Genomic DNA, 25,892 nt, shown 5'->3' on the forward strand with positions numbered 1-25,892 from the left:
GTGGCTGTGAAAAATAACATAAAAATAAAGTCAGGGAGAGAATGTGATCCCAAACAAAGAGGGCTGGTGGGAACAGAGTGCTGGGAAGGTGTTGGCAGCAGGAATTCTGTGTGGAGATCCTGGTGCTGTTGTGTTTGTAGCCTCTGTGAGCAGCTGGGCGTGAGGGCAGGGCTGGGACAATGACAGGGACAGGCTGGGTGAGGATGGATTGGGAATCGCTGGGCTGGGAATTGGTGGTGCTCAGGAGGTGTCCTGGGAAGCGGGCAAAGGGAGAATGCCAAGGTGAAGAAATTCCATGTGGGAGAAAATCCAGAGCTGCTGCAGGGCTGGAGCCAGGCTGGGAGAGCTGGGAATGTTCCCCTGGAGAAGGGAAGGAGCCAGGGAGAGCTCAGAGCCCCTGGCAGGGCCTAAAGGGGCTCCAGGAGAGCTGCAGAGGGACTGGGGACAAGGCATGGAGGGACAGGAGACAGGGAATGGCTTCCCAGTGGGAAAGGGGAGCTTGGGCTGGGATGTTGGGAATGAGGGATTGCTGGCTGGGAGGGTGGGGAGGGGCTGGGCTGGAATTGCCAGAGCAGCTGTGGTGCCCCTGGATCCCTGCAGTGTCCAAGGGCAGCTTGGATCCACCTGGGACAGTGGGAATTGTCCCTGCTCATGGATGGGAGTGAAAAAATGATCTTTAAGGTCCTTTCATCCCAAACCACTGCAGGATTCCATGCTCAGCCCCTCCCATTGCTCTTCATGGGGCAGGCAGGAGTTGGGGAGAGGCCCTGAGGAGAAGGAAAGGCGATGATGACATTTGGGATGAGGTAGGAAAAATGCCCAGGGACAGGAAACCACATCTTGAGCTGGGATTGTCCGGATGTGTCACCCTCTGGCTGAATTCCAGCCTGTCCCACCCCTGGGGTGGCTGGAATTGTCTCCTGGTGCTCCCGAGTGTTGAGTGAGGAGATGTTTCCTCTGGGCTCCACATCCTCAGCCTGGATCTCATGGAAGGATAATTCCAACCTCCTGGAGCTCCAAATCCCAACCACAGAGCTGGAGCTGCTGCAGTGCTCCTGTCACTGGGATAATCCCCATTTTCTCCTTTATTCCTTGGAAAATCACTTAAATCCATGAAGGAGTTAGGAAGCCATGAGGTGTCACCAAACTGCCCTTCAGCTGTTTTGTTTTCAGAGATTTTTCTGCTCTTTGTGCGTGGATTTGGGAAGGTTTGATCCTGGCAGCTCCTTCCATGGATGGATCCATCCAGGAATTGTGCAGATGCTCCATCAGTGCCAAAGGGGATCCCGGGGGTCTGAGAGCACAAATTCCCATTGGTTGTTGCTGGAATCACCAGCACTTGCTGTGTCCAGTGAGAGGATTTTCTAACCTGACCATCTGCTCACAGGCAGGGCTGGAAACCCAGGAAACCCTGGAATATGAGCTGGATGGGTCAGGAAAAATGCAGGAAAACACTTCTGTCCTTTTCCCATAGCCAGGAATGTAGCCTGGGGATGACTTTCTTCACTAAAACCTGTTTTTTTAAAATATTTCACTTTATTTCTTGGCCACCACTTGCAGTAAATCTGTGTGAATGGTGTGTTTGCATCCCATCTTTTGCTGGAAGGGGCTGGGTATTCCAGGTTTCCAGCAGAAATTTCTTGCAAAGTGTCAAGGATTTCCACTTTTTCACTCTGTTTGCTCAGAAAATGTAAAATAAAGGAGCAATTTGTTGATTTTTGATGGGTGCTTGGCTAGGAGTTTGGGAGACTTGAGCTCGCCCAGGTGGGGAAGATAATGGAAACACACAAATTCCCATCCAGCAGCTGGAAAATGCCCTGGAAAAACGAATGTTGGCAGAGCTTCAGGATAAAAACCTGCTGGGTTTAGGATAATTGCACTTGGAAATGTCTCTGGAAGATTTGTTTTTTAAAGCTGTAAATAGGAGATTTATGGTCTCTTTGCCTGGGGTCTGGCAGGAGGGAAGGAGGAGGTGAATCCTTGGAATCTCTCAGGCTGCTCCGTGGTCCTTCTGGCAGGGTTGGGAATCGCTGGGCTGGGAATTGGTGATGCTCAGGAGGAGTCCTGTGAAGTGGGCAAAGGGAGAATTCCAAGGTGAAGAAATTCCATGTGGGAGAAAATCCAGAGCTGCTGCAGGGCTGGAGCCAGGCTGGGAGAGCTGGGAATGTTTCCCTGGATGAAGGGAAGGAGCCAGGGAGAGCTCAGAGCCCCTGGCAGGGCCTAAAGGGTCTCCAGGAGAGCTGCAGAGGGACTGGGGACAAGGCATGGAGGGACAGGAGACAGGGAATGGCTTCCCAGTGGGAAAGGGGAGCTTGGGCTGGGATGTTGGGAATGAGGGATTGCTGGCTGGGAGAGTGGGGAGGGGCTGGGCTGGAATTGCCAGAGCAGCTGTGGTGCCCCTGGATCCCTGCAGTGTCCAAGGACAGAGCTCCATCCATGATTCCTGGGAATCCCTTTCCGTCAGGATATTCCTGGGAACGATTTCACTCAATCCCTGTGAGCACAAGCAGGTGGAGGTTGCTTGGGATGATTTTTTATTTTTGGGAATGATTTACATCTTTGAAATCCCGAGGAATTCCAGGCATTTCCCTGTTCCTGGGGGTTGTTTCCTCTTCCGGGAGAGGCTTTGGACATCATTGCTCACTTGTGGTTTGGGGCTTCCCTCTGCTCCCACTTTACTGACAGATCTTTTAATTCAATTTTCATTTATTCAACTGATTTTTTTAATTTATACAGCCGGTTTTTTAAATTTACTCAACTGATTTTTAAATTTATACCGCTGATTTTTTTAATTTATACAACGGATTTTTTAATTGCTACCACTGATTCTTTAATTGATACAGCTGGTTTTAATTTTTTTCACTGATTTTTTTAAAATTTATACAGTTCCTTTTCTGAATTGCTACCACTGATTTTTTCAAATTTATACTGCAGATACTTTAATTGGTACAACTGATTGTTTAAAATTTTTTTCACTGATTTAATTTATGCACCGCATTTCTAAAATTGATACCACTGATTTTTTAATTTATACAACTGATTTTTTTAATTATACAACTGATTTTTTTAATTGATACCACCGAGTTTTTAATTTATTCACCTGAGTTTTTAATCTCTGCTGCAAATCCTCGATGTGGGAACTTTTCCTCCTTTTCTCTTTCCCGTTTTAATTTCTTAATTGGCTGCTGATTAATTAAGTTCATCCCCAGTTGTTGTCTGGTATTTCTTTAATGCATTGGTCACTTCTTTGAATTTGGTGTGTTCCAGCTGTTGTTTATAATATATATTTAGAATGTATTTTTTAATATAAACTATATATTTAAATGTGTAAAATATATAATACACTTAAAATATCAAAAAATATATGCAATGCACATAAAGTTATAAAATTAGAAATATGTAATGGAAAATATGAAAAATATTAAAATACAGCACATGTAAGATATAAATATATGCATAGAAAATATAAAAATATAAACATATAATACATGTAAAATATATATTAATAGCTATAATACACAAAAATATGAATAGATGTAATACACATAAAATATAGAAAAAGACAATCTACGTAAAATAGAAATATAGGAATATATAATATGTGTAAAATATAAAAATATTGATATAATACACATAAAAATACGAATGTAAATATATAAAATAAACAGCTATAATACACATAGAAGACAAAAAGGTAAATGTATAATATATACAAAAGCATAAAACACATAAATATATAATACACTTAAAAGTATAAAAAGTACATGTAAAGTATAAAAAATTAATATACATTATGCATAAAATGTAAATCTTAATATACAATACAAGTAAACCAGAAAATATTAAAATATAATGCACATAAAAATATGAAAGTATAAATACATAATACCCCGAAATATAAAGTCATGCACGTAAAAATATGAATGTATAGCTATAATACACATAAAATATAAATGTGTAATGCATCTAAAATATAAATACATAATGCACGTAAATTATAAATATGCAATACACATTAAATATAAATATGTAATGCACGTAAAATATAAATATGTAATGCACATAAATTATAAATATATAAAAAATAAAATATAAAAATATAAATATACATGTAAAATAGAAAAGTATAAATAGATCTAGTACACATCAACTATACATTCAAATACAGCTGTATTTTGGCTCTGTCTGCAGAAGCCCCAAGGCTGCCCCTGCTCCTGGCTCTGGAGTTTCCCTTTTCCCACCTGGAATTGGGACACCCTGGCCATTCCCAAATTTCCTCCCACCCTCCTTTCCCGACTGCTTTTCCCTTTGCTGAACTTTCTGAGCTCCTGGGGAGGCTTTTTGGGATTTTTCTAGCGGTTCGTGGACAGAATTCCTGAGCTGGGAATTCTCTGCTGCCTGGATTGGGAGAAAAAAGCAAATCCCAAGGGATGAGTGGAACATCCTGGGGTGCAGCTGCTCCGGGGATTTGTGTGCATCCTGGGACACATGGGAGCTGCTGAGGAGGGATTTTGGGCAGAGTTTGGGGTTTCCTTGGCTTTGGGATTTTTTTGTCCCCATAGTTGAGATGGGGAAGGAGGGCTGGGAAGGTTGAGGGGGGATTTGGGAATGATAAAACCAGGAGCTGCCCAGGTTTGTTACTGGTGTCTGCTGTGGATCATGGAATCCTGGAATGGTTTGGGTGGGAAAAGACCTTAAATCCCATTTATCCCACCCCATCCATGTTCAGGGACAATTCCCACCATCCCAGGTGGATCCAGCCTGCCCTTGGACACTGCAGGGATCCAGGGGCACCACAGCTGCTCTGGCAATTCCAGCCCAGCCCCTCCCCACCCTCCCAGCCAGCAATCCCTCATTCCCAACATCCCAGCCCAAGCTCCCCTTTCCCACTGGGAAGCCATTCCCTGTCTCCTGTCCCTCCATGCCTTGTCCCCAGTCCCTCTGCAGCTCTCCTGGAGCCCCTTTAGGCTCTGGAATGTGCTGGAATTTTCCCCCTGGATCTGTCTCTTCTCCATCTCTGCACAGCACAGGTGATAATTGTAGCACTAATTAATTTCTCCTTGATTGCCATCAAACTGATTTGATTACCCCCTGTGCCCTTCCAAAGCTTTAAGATGTTCTTCAACCCTTTTCTCTCTGCTCCAAGGCATTCCAGCCAGCATTCCCACACAGACAAATCCCTTTCCAAGCCAAGAAGGTGGGACTCAGGAATCCTGGACTGTCCTGATCCTATCAGCAGCTCTATTTTTACACATCCTGTGCCGAGGGCCGCGGTGTTTTTAGGTTTTTTTTTTCCAACTGGAAGCAATGTCCTATGGTGTTTTTCCCTTTGCCCACTTCCCAAACAGGAAAAGTCAGGAGTTTATTTTTTCCTCTCGCGGAAGACATCGGAACTGCTCTGAAGGGCACTGTGTTTGGACAGGCCTGAGGTGTCAATGGATGGGAGGTGGGATTTGGCTCCTTCATTCCACGTAGGATGGGGCTTGGAGGAGTGAATTCCAGAGGATTGCTTGTGGAATTCTATCAGTGGTGGCTCCAGGCTGTTGCCACCTTTGCTTGGGGGTGATGAGGCTTTGGAAGCTGTTTTTGGGGAAAAACCCTGGGATAAGAGGGCTCGTTTCCTGAGGGGGTGGTTGGGGCAAAATTCCCTTCTCTTGGATGCTGGATGATCCCCAGGGAATTCACTCCAACCCTAAGAGAAGGTGGAGAGCAGATCCCTGTTCTGCTCCAGGATCCCTCACCTCCCACTTTCCCTGGCCAAAACCAGAGTTCCAAACTGCTGTAAATCCCACGGATAAAATGTTCTGTGTGCACCTCTCGGGCTGGAGCAGGAATTCCGGGATGAATCCAGCATGATGCTCCTGCTCTCCATGTTCGTGAGGGAGATCCATGGCCACGCCAGCCCCTCTGGCCTGGAAATGCCTGGATCTGGTGATAAGGAGAGTTCCAGAGCAATTCCAGGGCTGAGGAACAGATTTAGGGGCTCAAGGCTGGAGGACACAAAACCTTCGTGCGGAATTTCTTTGTTTTCCACGTGTTGTTGTTGGGTTTTTTTTTTTTTCCCCTTCTCCTTAATTTTCCCAGCGGGGCCAGCGAGGGCTTTGAAGGGAATTGGCTGCAGGCCTGAGGCAGGAGATGTTGCCTTTTTAAAATTCCTTTTGCACTATCAGCTGGACACAGCATCCTTGGCTTCCTGTCCTGGGGAACGGCGCAGGCTGCGATCTGCCTCGGCCAGAGTGACAGGAGCTGGAAGTGACAACTCTCCAGGAATCCTGGAGAGCTGCTTCCCATCTTTTGGGAATATTCCTCTTCAAACCCTCGTTGTTTTAGTGCTGTTCTGTGAAATGCACTCCAAAAGGAGCTGCTGGAGTTTGGGAAGAGCTGCAGTGGTTGGAATCTTGGCTGTGAGCTCAGAGCAGTGGTGGGATGAGATCCCCAATCCCGTTAAAATTAGCCAGAATTAATTAATCCAAAATCCTGGATTATCCAGAGCTTCCTCAGTCACCCTGGGCAGCCCTGCAATGATGCCCTGGTACAGAAATCCCAGGAGAACCTCCTTCCCTGGGACACAAATCCATGTGGATGGAGAAGGAAGGTCCTTCCCTCCCCTGGAATCTGCTGCAACACACTTTGGAAAACTCCCGTGATTTCCAGCCTGGGTTATCCATCCCACACCTGCTGCTCGGCAGGGAACTAAAGGGGTTCCTGCTTTTCCTTGGCATCCCTGCCAGCAGACAGAAATCCCACTGCCATCCCTCAGCAGGACACGTCCATAAGGAGAATCCCTAGCAGCCACATCCACGTTTATTTCTGCTTTCCACAAACCACCTCTTAATTCTGAGGAATTAATAGCCTGGACCGACAGGAAAACAGGGCAAAAATTGAACTAAAGTAATTAAAACCCAGGTCTGAGTGGTTTGAAAACACAGCCTGTGGCAGGAAATGCTGGGATACGATCCAGTTATTCCAAATATCCAAGAAACCAGGATTTCCTCGTTGGTTTGAAGGTCCCGCGAGTGCCAACAGCATCCAAGAGGATTTTAACTCAAATTTATCCCTGTTTTTGTTAGACCAGACAGCCTCTCCAGTGGAAATCCTAATTAAAAGCCCCTGCTGAAAGGTCCAACCAAAAATACAAAGGGAGCTTGTCCTCGGCGTGGGGCAGGGATGGCCACAGCCATCCATCTCCAGAGGATCCCAAATCCTGGGAAACAACAACGAACACCACAAAACAAATGAACTTTCCCGCAGGGAGCCCAGGCTGGGCAGTGCTGCTCTAGGGATTGAGGCTGTGCTCATCCAGGGATTGGGGATGCAGGTGGCTCTGACTGCTCTGGAAGGAGTTAGGGGACCAAGAATTAAAAATAATTAATATGAAGGATCATTAGTCCAATTTTAGAGCCTGAGATTGTCTCTGTTGGTTGGAGAGATCAATCCCGGGATGATTCACTTAAGAGCAGGAATGGAGGATCCCTGAGGGTTCCTTCCAACTCAGAATATCCCAGGATATGGCAATAAATAGAAAATATTCCACAGTATTCACAGGCAGGGAATGCTGGCTTTAAACACTGAGGTGCTCACATGAATTAAATCATTCATGGAACACTGGATTAGATTCGTGGAGTCCTGGAATGGTTTGGGTTATAAAGGACCTTCAATCCCATTCATTCCCACCCCATCCATGGCAGGGACAATTCCCACTGTCCCAGGTGGATCCAAGCTGCCCTTGGACACTGCAGGGATCCAGGGGCACCACAGCTGCTCTGGCAATTCCAGCCCAGCCCCTCCCCACCCTCCCAGCCAGCAATCCCTCATTCCCAACATCCCAGCCCAAGCTCCCCTTTCCCACTGGGAAGCCATTCCCTGTCTCCTGTCCCTCCATGCCTTGTCCCCAGTCCCTCTGCAGCTCTCCTGGAGCCCCTTTAGGCCCTGCCAGGGGCTCTGAGCTCTCCCTGGCTCCTTCCCTTCTCCAGGGAGCATTCCCAGCCTGCCTCCAGCCCTGCAGTAGCTCTGGATTTGTTCCAACAAATCCACATCTTCCTGACACCAACCCTTGCCCATGAGCTCTTTCCTTTAGGGTTTGGATTTTGCTTTCCCTGAATTCCAAGTCTGGACTGGCAGTGTGAAAATTTAGGATTTTCTCTGGTGCCATCCAGTGGCAAAATCCGGGATCGTGGCTTGGCTGCAGCTGTTCCTGGGATAAGCAGGGAAATTGGGAAATAAAAGGACTTTGCTTAAGGATGCAGCGAGATTTTTTGGGATGTGCCTTGTATGGGAAAAGCAGGACATGGGAATATTGGGAATAATGCTACTTTTAAAGGAGAAATCCTATGCATGATCTGATGAGTCTCCTTTTTCTTCTTTCCTAGCGTGATGAATCCCATGCACTGATTTATTCCAGCAGTTTTATTGACCTGCTTCACAATTAATTTACTGGGTTTACAATTAATTTACTTGGTTCACAATTTATTTACATGGCATACAATTAATTTCCAGGCTTTACAAGTTTATTGACATGGTTTACAATGAATTTCCATGGCTTGCAATTAATTTAATCCTTGATGAAGCTTTGCAGACGGGGTGAGAAGATCCAGAGCAGGGAGCAGAGGCTGCAGGTTGATCCCAGCGTTCCTTTGCCAGCAGAGCTGGGGATGAAAGACATTCCCAAATCCTGCAAAAATATCCCAGATTCCTCCCTCTTTCTCCTCCCACCCCATGGAATTACCTTTAAATACAAAAACACTGCTGGGAACAGACCAATTATTGCCTTTTCTGCTGCCAAAACCTGCATCCGATTTTGCTGTGCTTGAGGGAGGGATGAAAATGGAATTTGCACATAATTCTCCCCACCAGGTGAATTTGGCTTTGCTGCTCCTAATAAAGTGGTTTTTATGGTTTTTAAAATCCATTGAAAAAAATAATGGTTTTTAAAAATTTCAACTTTAAATTTAAAAAAAAATAAAAAAAAATTAAAAATGATGGTTTTTAATCCCAGTTTTCTAACTAAACTTTCTGGATTTGTTGCAAAGCCGTTTTTGGTTGGGGGGAGGATTTGTATCCCAAATCTTGAGGGTGTTGATTTTCCTGGAGAGGGTCAGGAAAGAGGGAATACACTGAAAAATGCTCTTTTCTTAAGGCTGGGCTGGGAAATGGCTGAGCTGTTTGGGGATGGGTAAAATGGGAAAATTCCAAGGGGACAGGGAACCACCTGGGAGTGCATCCTGGATGAATCCATAAGCTTCAGCCCCCAAAATCCTATTTTTTGATAATATCTGTAGATAATACAAAGCTGGTCCAGATTTACCAGGAGAACAGCAGCAGGTGCTTCAGGGGAAGGACTTTTGGGATTTTTGGCTGATTCCCTGTAGGATGTTTGGAAGCCACATTCCTCATGATGCTGTGGAGAAGCTCTGCAGTCCCACCTGGCAGCTTGGCTTCCACACAGGCACCTCTGGGGGCACAAATGTCACCCTGAGCTCATCCAGGCTTTCAGGATAACCTAATTAGTGCTAATTGGCTGCTGAAATGAGCTCAGCCTGGGGTGATCTCTGCTCAATCCATGGGATTTGTGATCCATCCAGCCCCGAGGACCTGGCCTGGTGGGACTGGGGGATGTGGAGCTGCTGGAGCAGGGTGGGATAGGGTAGAGGGAAAGGAGGGAATCCCCAGCTCACCGGGATCCCACTGGCTCAGGAGGATCAGTTCGCATTCCATCAATTCCTAGAGAGGATTTTGGGACAATCCACACTTTCCATGGTGCTGAAATAGCTCCTCTTGCCCCTGGATCCCTGGGAGGACAGGCTGGACAGGGCTTGGATCTACCTGGGATAGCAGGAGGTGTCCCTGCCATGGCTGGGGTGGAATTGGATGGGATTTGAGGTCTCTTCCCATCCAAACCATTCCAAGATCCCATGATCTGTAGCACCCTCCTTAAGGAAAAAGAGAGTTTTGCTTCTGGGGTTGGAAATTGAGTTAGAAGGTGAAAAGTTAAAAAGTGTAAATTGGTGTGAAAAAATTTCATGGGATCCTGGAATGGTTTGGGTGGGAAAGGACCTTAAATCCCATTCCCACCTCATTCATATTTAGGGACAATTCCCACTATCCCACATTGCTCCAAGCCCCAATGTCCAACCTGGCCTTGGACACTTCCAGGGATCCAGAGGCAGCTACAGCTTCATCCTGGGATTTTGGGATTTATTTCTCCCAGCCTGGAGCTTTTCCCAGGTACACATCCCACAGCTCTGGGCAGGGATGGGAGCAGGATTTGAGCTCCTTTAGGGGTTGGTGTTGTACCTGTTGCTACATCCACTTATCCAGAGCTTTTTTCCTGATCTTCCAGCTTTTTTTTTGGTAGAAACAAATTTCCAGGAGTAGCTTTGAACAGCTGAGTAGCTTTGATCAGCCGTTGGGATGTGAAATCCTTCCTCTGCCAGCCCTGGGGAGCTGCTGGAATATTGCACCAGGAGGAAACTCCAAGGGCTGGGATTTGGGATCAATGATCCATGGGATCAGCTGGGGATTTGGGATCAATGATCCATGGGATTGGGGATTGATCCAGCACTTCCTTGGCTTCCACAGGACTTCCTTGGGGTTATTGCACTGCACTTGGAATGAGAAGTTCCATCTCAAAGCTCCTGGGTGGCTTTGCCTGGGAATGGATAAGAAGGAAATGGGAATTTTCTTGTTAATTCCAGGAGCAGATCTCAGAGTGATCCCTCCCTTCAGCTGGGGGTCTGGGATGTTTTCCTTGGAAAGTGCTGAGTTTTCCTGGCTTTGCTCTGATCAGCTCCCTTTGGGATTGCTCCCAGGATTCAGACAGATTTTACTCACAAAAGTGAGCTCAGGTTTTTGGTTTTCCCTCTCCCTTTCCTATGGATTTGGAGCTGTCCTTGTTGAGTTTTCCCTCCCTGAGTGAATCCCATTCCTTCTGTGCTGTTTGTTCCCATTTTCCCAGTTCCAGGGGCTTTGGCTCCCTGTCAGGTTCTTGCAGACCACCAGGAAAAGGCTCTGGTGCCACAGAAAATCCTTGTCACCATCCAGATCCTGGTATTTCCATTGACTGATAAAATCTCCTTTCACCTCCTCACTCTGGAGTGTGGAAAAGCCCAATTTAATACAATCTAGAAGTCCCGACATGAGGTAATAAATTACGTATTTCAAAATACCTCCCAGTTTGGTTTATGGATGCTCAGGAGGTGTTTCTGCATCCCAGCATGGTTTATCCAGGCTGGAATTCCCTGTATTCCCTCCTGCCCTTTCCTTATCCTGGGATTAGCCCTTGATTTCCCAGAGCCACCTCAGCCTGCCCAGATCCTCTAAAAATAATATCCCAAAGGAAATGGGAAGGCTTTCAAATGACGAAAAAATGACGAGGAGAAAAAAAAAAAAGCCAAGTTTAATGAGAATAAAAACTGGGATAATGAACTTCTTTAATTAGATGTAGGCAAATGAGAAAAATGAGTTGACCTGGGGGAAAAACAAACCCCAAGCTGAGGATGTGGAAGGCTGTGGCAAGAACTTTATATTTCTCTTTACTTATTTATTTCTATTCCTGCCAATTCCTGGGGTCCTTGGAAGACCCAAGCTCAGTCAAGACCTTTTTATTCCTATTTATTCATTCCTACTCCTATTCCTATTCCTATTCCCATTCCCATTCCCATTCCTGCCCATTCCTGGGATATTTGGAACAATCCATCCTGGACAAACAGGGGTCACATTTCCCATCTATGGGAACAACATCCTGCTGCCAACAACTCTTTTTGGTCTTTAATTCCATTTAAATGTTAAAAACCCCCTGTTTTCCCAAAACGTGGCTTAGGGATGAAGTTGTTCCTATTGGCACTGTTGCTTTCTGGTGAGTTGAGATTCTCTTTAAAGGTTCTCCGAAGGAAAAACGTGAAAATTCTTCTTAATAATGTTAATAAATGTAATAAATGTAATAAATGTGGAGTGCAATGTTTCTGGGAGGGAGCTGCTCTCTGCAGTTCTGACTCTGAGCACCCACGGGTGCTGGGATCACTCAGATCCTGTTCCCTCATCCAGAAATAGGCAATATGGGAGGGAAAAATCATCTCAGAGGTGGCTCGGGTGCACTGAGGGCTTGTAGTGCTTGAAACACTTCACTCTGGGTCTGTTTGAGCTGCAATTTTTCAGAACAAGTGCAGAACCAATGCTGTTTCTAGCCCAGGCAGCTCCTTTTTGGGAATTTTGGTGCAGGACTGAGAGCTCCCTGTGCTGGCAGCTCTGCAGGATCTGCTGCTGCTGCAGCTCTGGGATCTCCTCTCTCATTAATACAGCAATTCCTCATTAATTTGCAGGGATTGAACAAATTTGATCTGTGCTGGAGGCTCATCAGAGCTTTTAAAATCCATAGGGTGGGCAGATACCTCACTCAGGACCAACCATGATGTCTTGCTGAGGTGTTTACACCTAAATATTAATTAATTTTCCCAGTTTCCCTGTGCTGTCCCGCTGAGGGGGGGATTTTTCTCCCTCAAGCTCTTGGTTCAAATGATAAATTGGTTTTGTCCATCATTCTTTGCCACTTAAGGGAAAAAGCCTGAGCTTAAGCTTCCTGGAAGGAATTGAATTATTGGGAAAGGAGGAATGAGTGGAGCAGAGGAGGAGGAGGAGGGTGGGAATGTGACAATTCCCATGGGATGGGGATGAAGGCTCAGCTCCTGAGCAGCACCTGGGAGCACACAGGGGATTCCCCAGGGCTCAGAACAATTGTTAGCCACTCATCCCTGCAGGCTGGGGAGGGAGAAGGAATGAAATCCTTGGATCAGCAGCCTGGGGAGGCTCAGGGTCACCCAGCACTTTTTAGTGCAGTTGGGTCTTACCAAGGGCATTTCTCCCTTTCCTTGTGCAGTTGGCAGCTGGAAAAGGTAATTTTTAATTAATGAGTGATCAGGGACAGCAGGTGCTCCTTGGAGAAGCAGCATGGCTGGAAAACAAGCATTAGCACAGTTTGTCTCTGTGGTTTGTCCCTGTTGTGAAGCTGCTTTCCTTGTTGGCTGTTGGATTTGGGGCAGGGAGTGGATAGAGGGTTCATGGGATAAGAAAATTAGTAAAGTTGGAGGAGTTCTCTGAGATTGAGTCCAACCATCCCCAGCACTGCCCCATGTCCCCAAGTGCCACATCCACAGGGCTCTGAAATCCCTCCAGCCATGGCGACTCCACCAGGGCTGGACAGTCCTTGCCAGCAGGAACTTCCCCAAAATCCACCCTGAGCCTCCCCTGGCCCAGCCTGAGGCTGTTCCCTCTCCTCCTGTCCCTGTTCCCTGGAGCACAGCCTGACCCCCTGGCTGTCCCCTCCTGGCAGCAGTTGTGCAGAGCCACAAGGTCCCCCTGAGCCTCCTCTGCTCCAGGCTCAGCTCCTTTCCCAGCTCCCTCAGGAGTTCTCCAGACCCTTCCCAGCTCTGTTCCCTTCCCTGGACACCTCCAGCCCCTCAGGGTCTCCTGTCCCAGAGTTGTCCCAGCACAGGGCACAGGCACTGCCCTGCTCTGCTGTCACCCCAGTGTGGCACAGCCCAGTGGCTCCCTTGGGCACACTGGAATAACAGAGATATGTGGGAGAGAGCTTCCCCTGGGAGGTGTTGGGATGACAGAGCAGCCTGGGATACCTGCTGGCTGAGCTCTGCCTGTGTCCCGTGGATGCACCTCATGCTGCTCCAACCTCCACTCCAGCTCTTCCTGCTCCATGCTGGTTTTCCATCTTCCTCTGGAACATCCCAGCTCCTGAGGGCTCACAGGAATCTGGCCTGGCTCTCTCCAGGAGAGCTGGGATTTGGTGACTCCCTGTGGTGGAGTTGAAGCTTCCTTGGCTTCTCCTCGCTCCTGCTGGCTGGAAGCTCTTGGATTGCTGTGGCCATAGGAATTCACTAATTTTTTCCATGCCTACCTTTGCCAGCATTTAAAATCTCCACAATGCTTCCCTTCAAAGGGAATTGGGACAGGTTGGTGGAAGGTTTTCTGCTAAGAGAGAGCGTTTAAAGATTAATTGGTCCATTTAAGTTAATTTTAACGTATCGACGTCTCAAGAATGTTCCCCTCATCCCAAAACAAACACAGACATTGTGAGATATCCTTGGTAATGTTATATTCCAGGAATTCTGCAGGATGCTTTGGAGCACCTTGACAAGCAGGAAACAAAGCTTCCAGGCTGCCCTCCTGGCTTTTGACTCAGCTGGAAAGGCCGAGCTGAGCTCCAGGAGGTGATCCACGGCTTCCAAATTGCTTTGGGGAACTCTGCTCTTCATCTTTCAGTCGTGCGAGCGAATTTTCCTGCTGCTGGTTCCGTGTCTGGCTCCGGCTCCTTGGGAAGCGCTGCATTCGGAGCCTGCAGCACGCAGCAGTGAGGAATTCTTGGCTTGGGCTCCTCTGCATGCACAGTTCAACTCAAGGCCATCCAGATCCCAGAGCTGGCCCTGCTCCAGCCTGGCTCTGGGTGTCCCCAGCGTGTCCCCAGTGTGTCCCCAATGTGTCCCTCGCTCCCTGAGTGCAGCTTGGGGACACCAAAGCTCTGCTGGTCCCAGGGCTGCCATGATCCCAGGATTTATTTGGCTGTGTCCCTCAGTGGCACTGGATTTCCTCATTCTGTGTGTTTGCTTTTTCCAAGCCCCTCAGTGATGCTCCATGAGCCACATGGACTAACACACAGATTAACCCAGGGATCATTTGTGGAGGAGCTGGTGAAGAGATGTGAGCATTCCCAGTCCATCCCTGGGTGAAGGTGCTCCTAGAATTTTTGGGAATGGTGAAATTATGGTCAGTCATGTGATTAACCTTGTCGGTGTTTAATCCTTGTTGTTCATCTTCTCTGGAATATTTTGCATTCTGAATGCTGCTGGTGGTGAGGGATTTATCCATGTTTGGTGTGGCTGTGAATTCCCCAGGTCTGTCCCCAAGCAGTGTCCCCACGCTGTGTCCCTGGGCCATGTGGGGACCTTGGGCCTCCAGAGCAATCCCACTTCCCAAAGTCCCTCTGTGTCCCACACCCCCTCTGGATCTCCCATTATTTTGAATTTTAACCCAAAACTGTGGTGACTCTTCCAAGGCTTTGCCTTAAAGCCATTCCAAGGATCACACAATTTCAGGAATCGATGTCCTTGGTGTCTCCTCATTGTTCTCCCTGTGGCTGGTGGAACTTCTGGGCACCTCTGCTGCTCGCTCAGCTCTGCTGGTGGCAAAGGTCTTCTCCTGCCAGCCTTGGCCGCAGCTCTGTTCTGGGCCTGGAACATCTCTCGGAATATTCTTGGAATTTGTGCGACACTTTCATGATGTTTCATAGAATTTTTGTGACATTTCTGTGGCATTTTCAAGGAGTTTTTGTGACGTTCCTGTGATGTTTTTGCAGAATTTCCATGATATTGTCAAGGAATTCTCATGGAATTTTGGTAGAATTTTCACCACATTTTTGCGACATTTTCATGGAATTTGCACGCCATTTCCGTGGAAGTTCTATGACATTTTCATGACATGTTCATGGAATTTTTGCAACATTTTCACTGAATTTTCACTGAATTTTCGTGACATTTCTGTGATGTTTTCACATACTTTTCACAGCATTTTCACAGAATTTTTGTGACGTTTCCCTGACATTTTGGTGGAATTTTCTGTGACATTTTAGTGAAATTTTCATGGAATTTTCTGTGATGTTTTCGCAGAATTTTCATGGATTTTTTTGTGGCATTTTCATAACATATTTATGACATTTTCATGGAATTTCTATGACGTTTCCTGCCATTTTCATGGAATTTTGGCGGCATTTCCACCTGTGAGCACAGCATTTTTCTGCTTGGTGGCTGCTGCACTGAGCAGGGGTCAAACTGGAAGATCCTGGATGGAGTGATTGATTCTTCCACTTCTTCCAGTGCTTTCCACCAAAGGTTCTGGAGGCACAGAAACAAAAATGATGATTTCTCCTTTCTGCTTGGAATTAATATGATTTAAGGCTACAGTGCTTTTACCCCATTAGGATTCCTTCTCTGAATTAAACAGCCTTGGAACCTTTTTTTAAAAAGGAAATCACTCAAGTTGGATATTAGGAAGAATTTCTTCCCTCAGAGTGGCTGAGCATTGGAATAGCTCCTCAGGGAAGTTTTGGGGTCACCATCCCTGGAAAGGAGTGGATGTGGTGCTTTGGGGTGTGGTGTGGTGGACAGAGGTTGGATTTGATGATCTTGGAGATCTTTTCCAACCCTAATTCCATGATAATCACTTCCAGTAATTAAATTGCCTCAGTGTCCCTCTGAATTAGCAAAGCAGGGAGATCTTTCTGTATCCAGAGGTACCAAGGTGCTTTGTCCAGCTGGGGTTTTCTGCAGTTATTTTCAGACTGGGATTTTCTCTGGGTTTGGAATTTCCTCGCCATCTGAGTTCCCAAGGAAAGGTGACACAGCTGTGGTGTGGCTGCAGGTCAGGCTGAGAATCCCTGAGCTCCATCCCTCCATCCAAACCCCACATCAGATCCCTCTCCATCCCTCCTGGTGTCCCCAAACGTGCTGTGACACACGGCACAGGCAGATTAGGAACATTTCTGGTGCTTTCCATCCACATCCTCCCCTTCCCGAGGCTTCATGTCTGCCCCTGATTTCGACACTTTTCCTAACCATTGTCCATATGGTCCAAACATTCCAAAACTGGGAGCAGCGTGTGTGTGACCAAAGTATATCATGGATTCCTTTTTTCATTCCAATGCTGTTGTTTACAGGCATTGTAAAGATGATTCATCTCCTAATGTTCCCCAGCTTGGATGGGCTGGAATTTCTCTCGCCTGGTTCTAGGAGCATTCCCATCCTACACATGGCTCAAATCAAGTGTCCTTCCAGCTTGGAAGAGCCGCAGAGAGCCGCTGACGCATCGCTTTTGTTCTGGGGGAATTGTTTCCATGTCCTCCCAGAAAGGGGAGGGAGTTGGGTGGCTCTGCTCGTGGCCACTTCTCCCCGACGTGGCCTCGTGTGGCCTGGAGCTGCTCTGTCTTCCCTGCTCCCTCCATTCCTGCCTCTTCTGGAAGCTGATTTGTTCAAGCTCTTCTTAATGGCTTCAGGGATCTGAAATTCCTCCTTTAATAAGGACATTCTAACCAGGTCGTTCTGTTATATTGGCAATTAGGGGAATTATTCTTCATTTCCTTCGGCATCTCGCCTGGCAAGGAGTAGTTGGATTCCATTCCAGAGGTGGCTCTGGCTTTATGGGAGCTTGATTTTTCCATGAGTGTATGGTCTGAAAGTGTTTTATTGTCATCAGTGAGCTTTTAAAAAGCCTTTGGAATATTTATCCCAGCACAGGTTGCCCAGAGAAGCTGTGGTGCCCCTGGATCCCTGGAGGTGTCCAAGGCCAGGCTGGACAGGGCTTGGAGCAGCTGGGATATGGTGGAAGGTGTCCCGTGGAATGAGATGATATTTCAGGTCCCTTCCAACCCAAACTGTTCCATGATTCCATTATTTTAAAGCCCTGATCTTGTGCAAATGAAGGAAGTGGGAATTTGTCTGTTGCCATCAGGGAGAGTTGAGTTGGGTCTTTAGAAATCCTTGGAAAAGCTGGCAGGATTTGGTGCCTGAGGTCAGAGCCAGCAGTTCTTTCAGCTCCTGGGAGCACTGGTGAGGATCAGGGGGTTTTCCATGGAGCTCCAGCTCTTCCGGAGTTCAACCTATGGAAAACAAGGCTTTGGGGACCTCCAGAAGGCACCTCTGAGTTCTGTCCCTGCCTGAGGAGATGTTTGATCTCTGCAGCAGCAAATGCCCCAAAACTGCTCCTCCCCAGGGTCTCCCTGACTCATTCTTAGGGATGAGCAGTTTAAAGAGATTCCAGAACATTCCTGGATGATCCCTGTTGCATTTCAGCCACTCTTACAGTCAGGAAACTTTCTCCAATGTTTAGCCCATTTCTCCTGGGAAGTACAGGCCCATTTACCTGGTTTTTCTTTTCAACAGACACAAATATTTGCCTGGCAATGTGAGTCCTGACCTCCTTTGCTCCTCACAGATCCCAAACCCATTGCCCTTTAATCCAGTTTTTCTCTCTGAGCACATGGTTATAAAAATACTCGTCTGATGAAGCTTTTGGGAAGCTTAAGTGAAAATTCGTCATCCCCTGGTCCTGTGCATCCCTCATTTAGATTGCACAGATCCTGGGGATGTGGGGGAACATCAACCTGGAGAAGTGAAATGATGGAGAACTAGAAGAATAAGATAAAACACAGGGAATCTCCTGCCATTCCCAGTTTTCTCTTTGGGGAAGCCTAAAGTCAGATGGGTTTTTTAGGATGTCTTCTGCAGAACTTGTCTGGCTTTGGGTTCATGACCTGAGTTTTCTCCAGGGGAACTAAAGGGATTCTCATTCCTAAATGCCCTCATGAGGGGTTTCAGGCATGGAATTAGATGTCCCTGGTGATGCTGGGATGTCCTGCCCATGGCTCCTCTGGTGGGTTGGGATCCAAAGCAGGCATCCCAGAGAATTCCAGGGATCTGGACTCTGCATCCTCCGTGTCCTCTGCCTGAGGGTGGCACGGGAGTGTTCACCATGAGGCTGGAAATGAGGGTGCCTGAGGCTGAGCACAGGAGCTGGGCAGCACCATTGCTGTCCCTGCCTGGAGTCCCTTGGCAATTCCTCTGGGATTGCTGCTGGGCTGGTTGGATTCAATGGATCTGACTATCCCAAGGGGGGAGCCCAGGCTGGGTGGAAGGTGCCCCATGGGGACTGGGATGCTCTTTAAGGTCCCTCCAATCCCAACCATCCATGATTTGGGAGAGGCTGTGAGGGCTGGGCAGGGCCACAGCCATTCCTGGGGCTGCAGGAGCAATTTCCCCCTGGCACAGCTGGTGCAGAGCATGGATCCATCTGCTGCTGGAAGCGGGAGCTTCCCAGCACAATGGCTTGGCAGCCAGCAGCTGGCTTGGGCCATGTCCATCAACTTGTGCCCTGAGGGAGACCTCGAGTTGACCTTGATACCAACCCAGCCCTTCCTGAGGGACACAGCTGGAAGCTGCTGAGCCAGGGATGTGCTGCCAGGCTGCTGCCTTCCCGCTAAAATCCATGGCTGAGCGAATCCCTGGATGAGCAGAGCTGGCTGGCGGGGCCGTGGCGCTGCTGGAAGTGATCAATCAGCTCTGTCCGCCCGAGAGGTTTGTGTGGTTTTCCGACGCCGAGTGTTTAATGTCGCGCACGTCCCGAGGATTTGCTGTGCCTCTGGTGGATGTTGTGACAACGTCTCTTCCCAGCACGGAGGAGGGGGCAAGATTTCGGGCCAGGAATGCTCCGAAAAAATCCAAATCGGCTTGTTTAAACAATGAGCAAGACAACCAAACGAGCTTTGTTCGCGGGGAAGGAGCTTTTATTGGGCAATAACACAGCGAGAGCAGCCGTTAAAATGGTTCTGTGGTAAAACAAGCTGCTCGCAGAGCTGGGAGGTTTGTCGGGATGAGGCTTCCTCCAGCTCCGGGGCTGGAGCTGCTGGAGAGAGTCCAGAGGAGGCCCCAGAGCTGCTCCAGGGCTGGAGAGGTTGGGGTGTTCACTGGACGGGGGCAGGGGTTGGAGATGGAATTGCCTTCCCTGCAAGTGACAAGGGATGTGGCACTTTGGGACAGGGTTTGTTGTCAGTGGGGTGGTGTTGGGTTCAGGGATGAGCTGGAAGATCTCAGAGGGCTTTTCCAACCTTAATCATCCCATGTTTTAATAGCAGAGGACTTCTTCCATGGCTTTTTCTCCCCAGCCTTTTCCCTTCAGGTTTAACCCAATTCCTTTGGCTCTTCATGACCCAGTAAATCAGGAGCTGTGGCTGGGGGGAGTTCCTTCCTTCCTTCCTTCCTTCCTTCCTTCCTTCCTTCCTTCCTTCCTTCCTTCCTTCCTTCCTTCCTTCCTTCCTTCCTTCCTTCCTTCCTTCCTTCCTTCCTTCCTTCCTTCCTTCCTTTCTTCCTTCCTTCCTTCCTTCCTTCCTTCCTTCCTTCCTTCCTTCCTTCCTTCCTTCCTTCCTTCCTTCCTTCCTTCCTTCCTTCCTTCCTTCCTTCCTTCCTCCTCCTTCCTTCCTTCCTTGCTTCTTCCTTCCTTCCTTCCTTCCTTCCTTCCTTCCTTCCTTCCTTCCTTCCTTCCTTCCTTCCTTCCTTCCTTCCTTCCTTCCTTCCTTCCTTCCTTCCTTCCTTCCTTCCTTCCTTCCTTCCTTCCCTTTCCTATTCCTGCTCCTGACCTTTCCTTGCCCCTCTGCTGACCTTCATCCTCCTTGATTTCTGCAATCCCTTCCAGTTTCCCAATTTTTGGCTGCTGCTTTCCAAGCCTTGTGACTCCTCCTCTGCTTTGGTGGCACCAACATCTTCCCAAAGAACAGTTGGCGTCAGATTTTCCAATTTCCTCCTAAAACCACTGAGGAGAACCAGGCCCAGCACAAATCCGTGAGGAAACTCTGTTGAAAGGCTCCTCCTGGTTGAGGCTAGGCACTGACAAGTCCCAGGGTTTTCTTGGGGTGGTTTTTAAGGAGCATATGGATGTGGTTGATGGGAATTCTCTGTGCTGGGTTCCTCCTGGAGCTGCGGGAATCTCTGGCTGGAATCGAGGTGTTCCCAGCTGGAAAACTGGGGTTATCCTGAAAAAAGGAGCTTCAGTGGTGCTTTTCAGCAGCTGCTTTGTTTTCTACCTGGCAATAATAGGATATCTCTGGTGTTTTGTGGAATTTCACAGTGATTGGAATAATTGCTGCTCTAAACTGGAAATGGGATGGGATCTGAGCAGAGCAAAGCCATGTGGGAATGCTTTTAATGGTGATAATGACAAATAGTTATGGCTGAAGATTTTATACTCTTCCCAAAAGGACCAAAAATTGGCTTTTTCTGTATTTTTGGTGTAAGTGTACACCTGTGTGGGGTAATAGGGCAAAGTAAAGTGGACTTCACTTCTGGGCCTAAATTAATTCTGGGCTTCAGTTCTGGGCTTTTATTCAATTCTGGGCCTAAATGTTGAGTTTAAATTTTGGACTTCAATTCTGGACTTTGGTTCTGGGCTTAAATTTTGGCTTTAAATTTTGGGCTTCAATTTTGGGCTTGAATTGTGGGCTAAGGATAATTCTGGGCTTCAGTTCTGGGCTTTAATTCAATCCTGGGCTTCGATTTTGGGTTTAAATGTTGGGCTTCAATTCTAGTCTTCAGTTAATTCTGTTGAACTGGCAGAATGGAAACACAAAGTGGATTCTCCTCTTGCTTTTCCAGATCAACAGAGGTGTAAGCACCTCAGCAGGGAATCTTTGGAGCACTGATGTTGTGTCACAATTGGATAAACTTTGGAATCACGAGGCTCAAATCCTGCCAGTTCCATCCTAACCAGGCATTAATCTTCAAACTTTCTTTGCCCTTTTTTCTGTGGAGCTCTTGCACCACTCTCAAAGCTGTTGTTCTTTTTTTTCTTGCCGTGCTCAGTAGTTAATTTGTTTATTACAAAAGTTAGACTAAGATTAAACAAACTGCTAATGCTTTTATGTCGCTTAATGAGAAGAAAATGTTTCGGAGGGACTAAAACCACTACAGAGGTTTTAAATGGGAAAAAAAAAGAAAATTGAAGTCCACAGCAGACTCAGGAATTTGTTCCCTTTATTAATTGAAAACAAAAGCGAGTCACTCGTGTCCCATTGTCCCCAGCTTGTCCTCCTTGCATTGTCCCAGAGCTCTTTCATTCCATCCCCAGAGATTTCCCTCCTCTGTGTTTTTGTCCAGCTGAACATGTTTAGGTTCCTTCTGAGCCCATCCTGGAGGCAGCTCTTGTTGGGGTGGAGTTGGGTCAGACCCTCTGTGATGCGTGGCATCATGGAATGGTTGGGTTGGAGGGACCTTAAAGCCATCCAGTGCCATGGCAGGGACACCTTCACTGTCCCAGGGTGCTCCAAGCAGCACTTGCCATCCCTGCAAGTGTCCCAGGCCAGGCTGGATGGGGCTTGGAGCAGCCTGGGATGGTGGGAGGAAGTGGAATGGGATGGGATTTAAGGTTGTGTGGACACTGTTGTTGAGAACACTGGGGTTGTCTGTGAGCTGACCGTGTTTGAAGGAGGTTTCCTCCTGATCTTGGTGTCTCTCAGAGTTCTCTCTGGGCTGTATCCCCAAATCTCTGCTGTTCCCTACCTTTGGTTGCAGTGGGTGCAGAAGTGGCCATGCAGAGCCTCGTGGGGTTGGGAAAAGGCAGAGCTGGATGAGGCTCAGGGCAGCTGAAGGGGTGGATATTCACCATGGACACCTTGTGCTCCTACCGGAGCCACCACTCACCTCCTGGCACCTGGAAAATGCCAGAGGCACCTGTGGATCCACAGGGGGAGTGGCTCAGGGCGCTTGGAATGTTCAGCTAGAACAGAGGAGAGTGAGGGAGACTCACTGGGATCTGCAGCTCCCATCTCTGTGACAGGGACAGGACCAGGGAAGGGCTGGAGCTGTTCAAGGGGTTTTGGGATGGATATCAGGGAAAGATTCCTCATCCAGAGGGTGCTGAGCACTGCCCAGGCTCCCCAGGGAATGGTGACATTCCTGAGGCTGCCAGAGCTCCAGGAGTGTTTGGACAGCACTGCCAGGGATGCCCAGGGTGGGATTGTTGGGGTGTCAGTGCAGGGCTGGGGTTGGATTGGATGATCCCGTTGGATCTCAGGATATTCCATGACTTTCTGACCCCTGGCACAGCTGGATCTTTGTCTGGGACATCCCATTTGTAGTGGTTTGGCTGTTCCCTCTGCTCCAGCTTTGGTTGCCCCTATTTTGGGGGATAAACTGCTGCACATGGGAGTTCCTGATCCATTTGTGGCTTTCCTGGAAAGATTTTTTCCAGTTTGACCTTTCAGAAAAAAAAAAGGAAAAAAAAAAAAAAGTGGATGTTTAATGGATGCTGAAATAATGAAACTTAACAACCCAATCCAAGGAATTTTTGAAGTCCTCTTCAGTGGCTTTTTTTAGTGAGTGCACTTAAAACCCTTAAAGCAGAGAGATCTGTCAGAGAGCAGAGGCTGCAGGGGGAGAATTCCAGCCTGCTCTGGAATGACCAGATAATTGCACGTGGGGCAACCCATCTTCCTCAGCCTTTTTTAATCCAAAGCCTTTTTGTGCAGGAGCTTTTCTGACCAGAAACTGCTTTTTTGAGCATTTTTGATGGCAAAAAAAAGAAAAAAAAAGCAGCCTCCAGGATGGTTTTCTATAGATTTCTCCCAGCCTGTTCTTCCAACCCGGAGAAGGAACAGCCCAAAGCGAATTTAATTTTTGTTTCCTTTCTCCTCACTGTGTTTTTGCATTGTGCTGTCAGGATTGTTAATGGCCACAAATCCAAACAAAAGATAATCTTCCTTTCAGAGTGTTTTTTGTACTTGATTTGGGATTTGGGGCTGTTTTGAGATGTTCTTTGCACCATCAAACTGAGTCTTTGATGCTCAGAGTCACCACGGGGTCACTGAGTTCCTATGGTGGGATATTCCAGAGGCACAACCTGCATCCCAGAATGCTGGGGGTGACATCCTGCAGCTCTGGAGTGCTTGGATCTGGGGCTGGTTTGGCTGTTTCCCATTTCCTCCTGGCTGGGAGGGAGATGGAGGATGCTGGTTCTGCCTGGAAAAGGATCCAGGATGATCTGAGAGCTCAGAAATGAAGGTCCAGGGATGGTTTTTCCGTGGGAAACCTTATTTTTTCCACACTAAAGAATAAAATAATATGAATTTCTAATAATAAAAGGGTTTTAGTCACTAGACCTTTATATCTCAGCTTGGCTCCCTCCAAAGAGAATTTTGCCTGGACATTTGAAGGAATTTTGAGGGTTTTTTTTCTCCATTTTTGGACATAAATCCCAAATTTGCCTTTGAACACAAACACATCATTACTGCTGTGGGGTTTTTTATTGTTCTGATTTATCCCTGAACACAAACACAACTTATCCACCTTTCTTTTCCTCTTGGAATTCTCCTCTTTGAGCTGAGAATCCCTCAGAGTCACTGCTGATGCCCTGCTAAGATGCTGTGCAGCACTAGATGGCACTCGGGCTCCAAATTTCACATTCCACCAGCCAAAATTCCCTGAAACTTCAAGGAAAACTCACCAGCATCCCGTTAGTAGTGCCTCTCCTGGAATCTGGGGAAGTTTTATCCCTTTTTTTTACCTTTAGTCCAACCAGGAGCAGGCAATATCCTCCCCATCACCTGCTCAGGGTGTCTGGACTCTTTTCTGTTGAGTTTAAAGAGATTTTAAATATTTGGCATTTTTGTTTTGCATTGAGAATCTTTTACTGAACCTGCAGGACTGAAATGGCCTGGGCAGGTTGGAAAGAATGATCATTCATAGATTTTCTCTACCTTTTAGCTCTGTCTTGGTATTTGTTGGTATTTCTTTGAGACCTGTGTGGGTTGCAGGGATTGGATTCTGCAGAGGGAGTGGAGAGCACAGATCACACTGCAGGGAAAAAGATTTCCTGTGTCCAGTTGGATTCCTGGAGTTCTCATTCCTTCCAGAGTGCTTCTTGTTACTTCCGTGATTAATAATTTTTAAAAATTTGGTTCTTAGAGCTTTTGCAGGTCTATCATTTCCCATCTTTTCTTTCCAGTCATTCTCATCTTTTCTCTCTAAAGGCTGCCTGGAATCTGACACAAGCTCAGATCCATAAAACTCACTCCAAACTTAACTCTTGGACTGGGAGGGAGCTCAGGTTTAAGAACCAACATTGCTTCCTGAAATCCTAAATCTTCCCAAAGGCAGGGCTGAGGGTGGGATTGCCGCAATGCATTGAAAATATTCATATTTGCTGCAAAAAAAACAGGAAAACAACTCCTGAAATCCCAGAGTTGGGACTTGGTCCTTCTGCTTTCTAGGGAAACATTGGCTTTGAGGGATAGAAATTTGATTTTAACTCTTCCATCCTTATATTTGAGTTTAAGCTGAAGGAGGGCAGGGATGGATGGGATATTGGGAAGGAATTAATGGCTGGTAAAAAATGTTCCTTTTACCCTCAAACCTCAAAGAACATCCAGAGGATTCCAGGGGGAATTCAGGACAGGGGAATCACAAATGGCTCAGCTCAGAGACAAATCTATGTTTCAGGTCCTTCAGGCCTGTCCTGATCTGTCAGGGGATTCCAAAGGAGTGGAAAGGGAAAGAAGGGTTGGGATAGAAACATTTCACCTCCTGGTCTGTCAGGGAACACTAAATGGGTGGAAAAAAGGAGAAGACGGGTTGGAATAGAAACATTTCAGCCCTGGCTTGGCCTGTCCTGATCTGTGACAGAATAGCAAATGCTTGGAAAAGAGAGAAGAAGGGTTGGGATAGAACAATTTCATCTCCTGGTGTGTCCTGGTCTGTCAGGGAACACCAAAGGAGTTGAAAAAGAGAAGTGTTGGAATAGAAACATTTCAGCCCTGGCTTAGCCTCTCCTGATCTGTCAGGGAGCACCAAAGGGGTGAAAAAGGGAGAAGAGTTGGGATAGAAACATTTCACCTCCTGGTCTGTCAGGGAACACTAAATGGGTGGAAAAAGGAAAATAAGGGTTGGGATAAAAGCATTTCAGCCCCAGCTTGGCCTCTTCTGATCTCCCAGGGAATACCAAATGCTTGGAAAAGAGAGAAGAAGGGTTGGGATAGAAACATTTCACCTCCTGGTCTGTCAAGGAACACTGAATGGGTGGAAAAAAGGAAAAGAAGGGTTGGGATAGAAGAATTTCAACCCTGGCTTGGCCTGTCTGGGTCTCTCACAGAGTACCAAACAGGTGGAAAAGGGAGAAGAAGGGTTGGGATAGAAACATTTCACCTCCTGGTCTGTCAGGGAACACCAAACAGGTGGAAAAAAGAAAGGAAGGGTTGGGATAGAACCATTTTCACACCTAACTTTCACCTAACATTTCACACCTTTAGTGCCTGGTGTCTGATCTGTCCCTTCACCCCAGGAGGATGTTTTTGGGGT

At 47.2% G+C, this 25,892-nt stretch overlaps 1 protein-coding gene across 5 annotated transcripts in view; it reads left to right on the plus strand.

The window, feature by feature from the left end:
- EXOC6B (exocyst complex component 6B) overlaps window positions 1-25,892 on the plus strand; it is a 254,536-nt gene that overhangs the window by 13,243 nt on the left and 215,401 nt on the right. The gene's annotated exons all lie outside the window — the stretch shown is intronic.

This window comes from Lichenostomus cassidix, chromosome 4, assembly GCF_008360975.1.
Source record: "Lichenostomus cassidix isolate B80296 chromosome 4, HeHo_3.0, whole genome shotgun sequence".
Lineage (NCBI taxonomy): Eukaryota > Metazoa > Chordata > Aves > Passeriformes > Meliphagidae > Lichenostomus > Lichenostomus cassidix.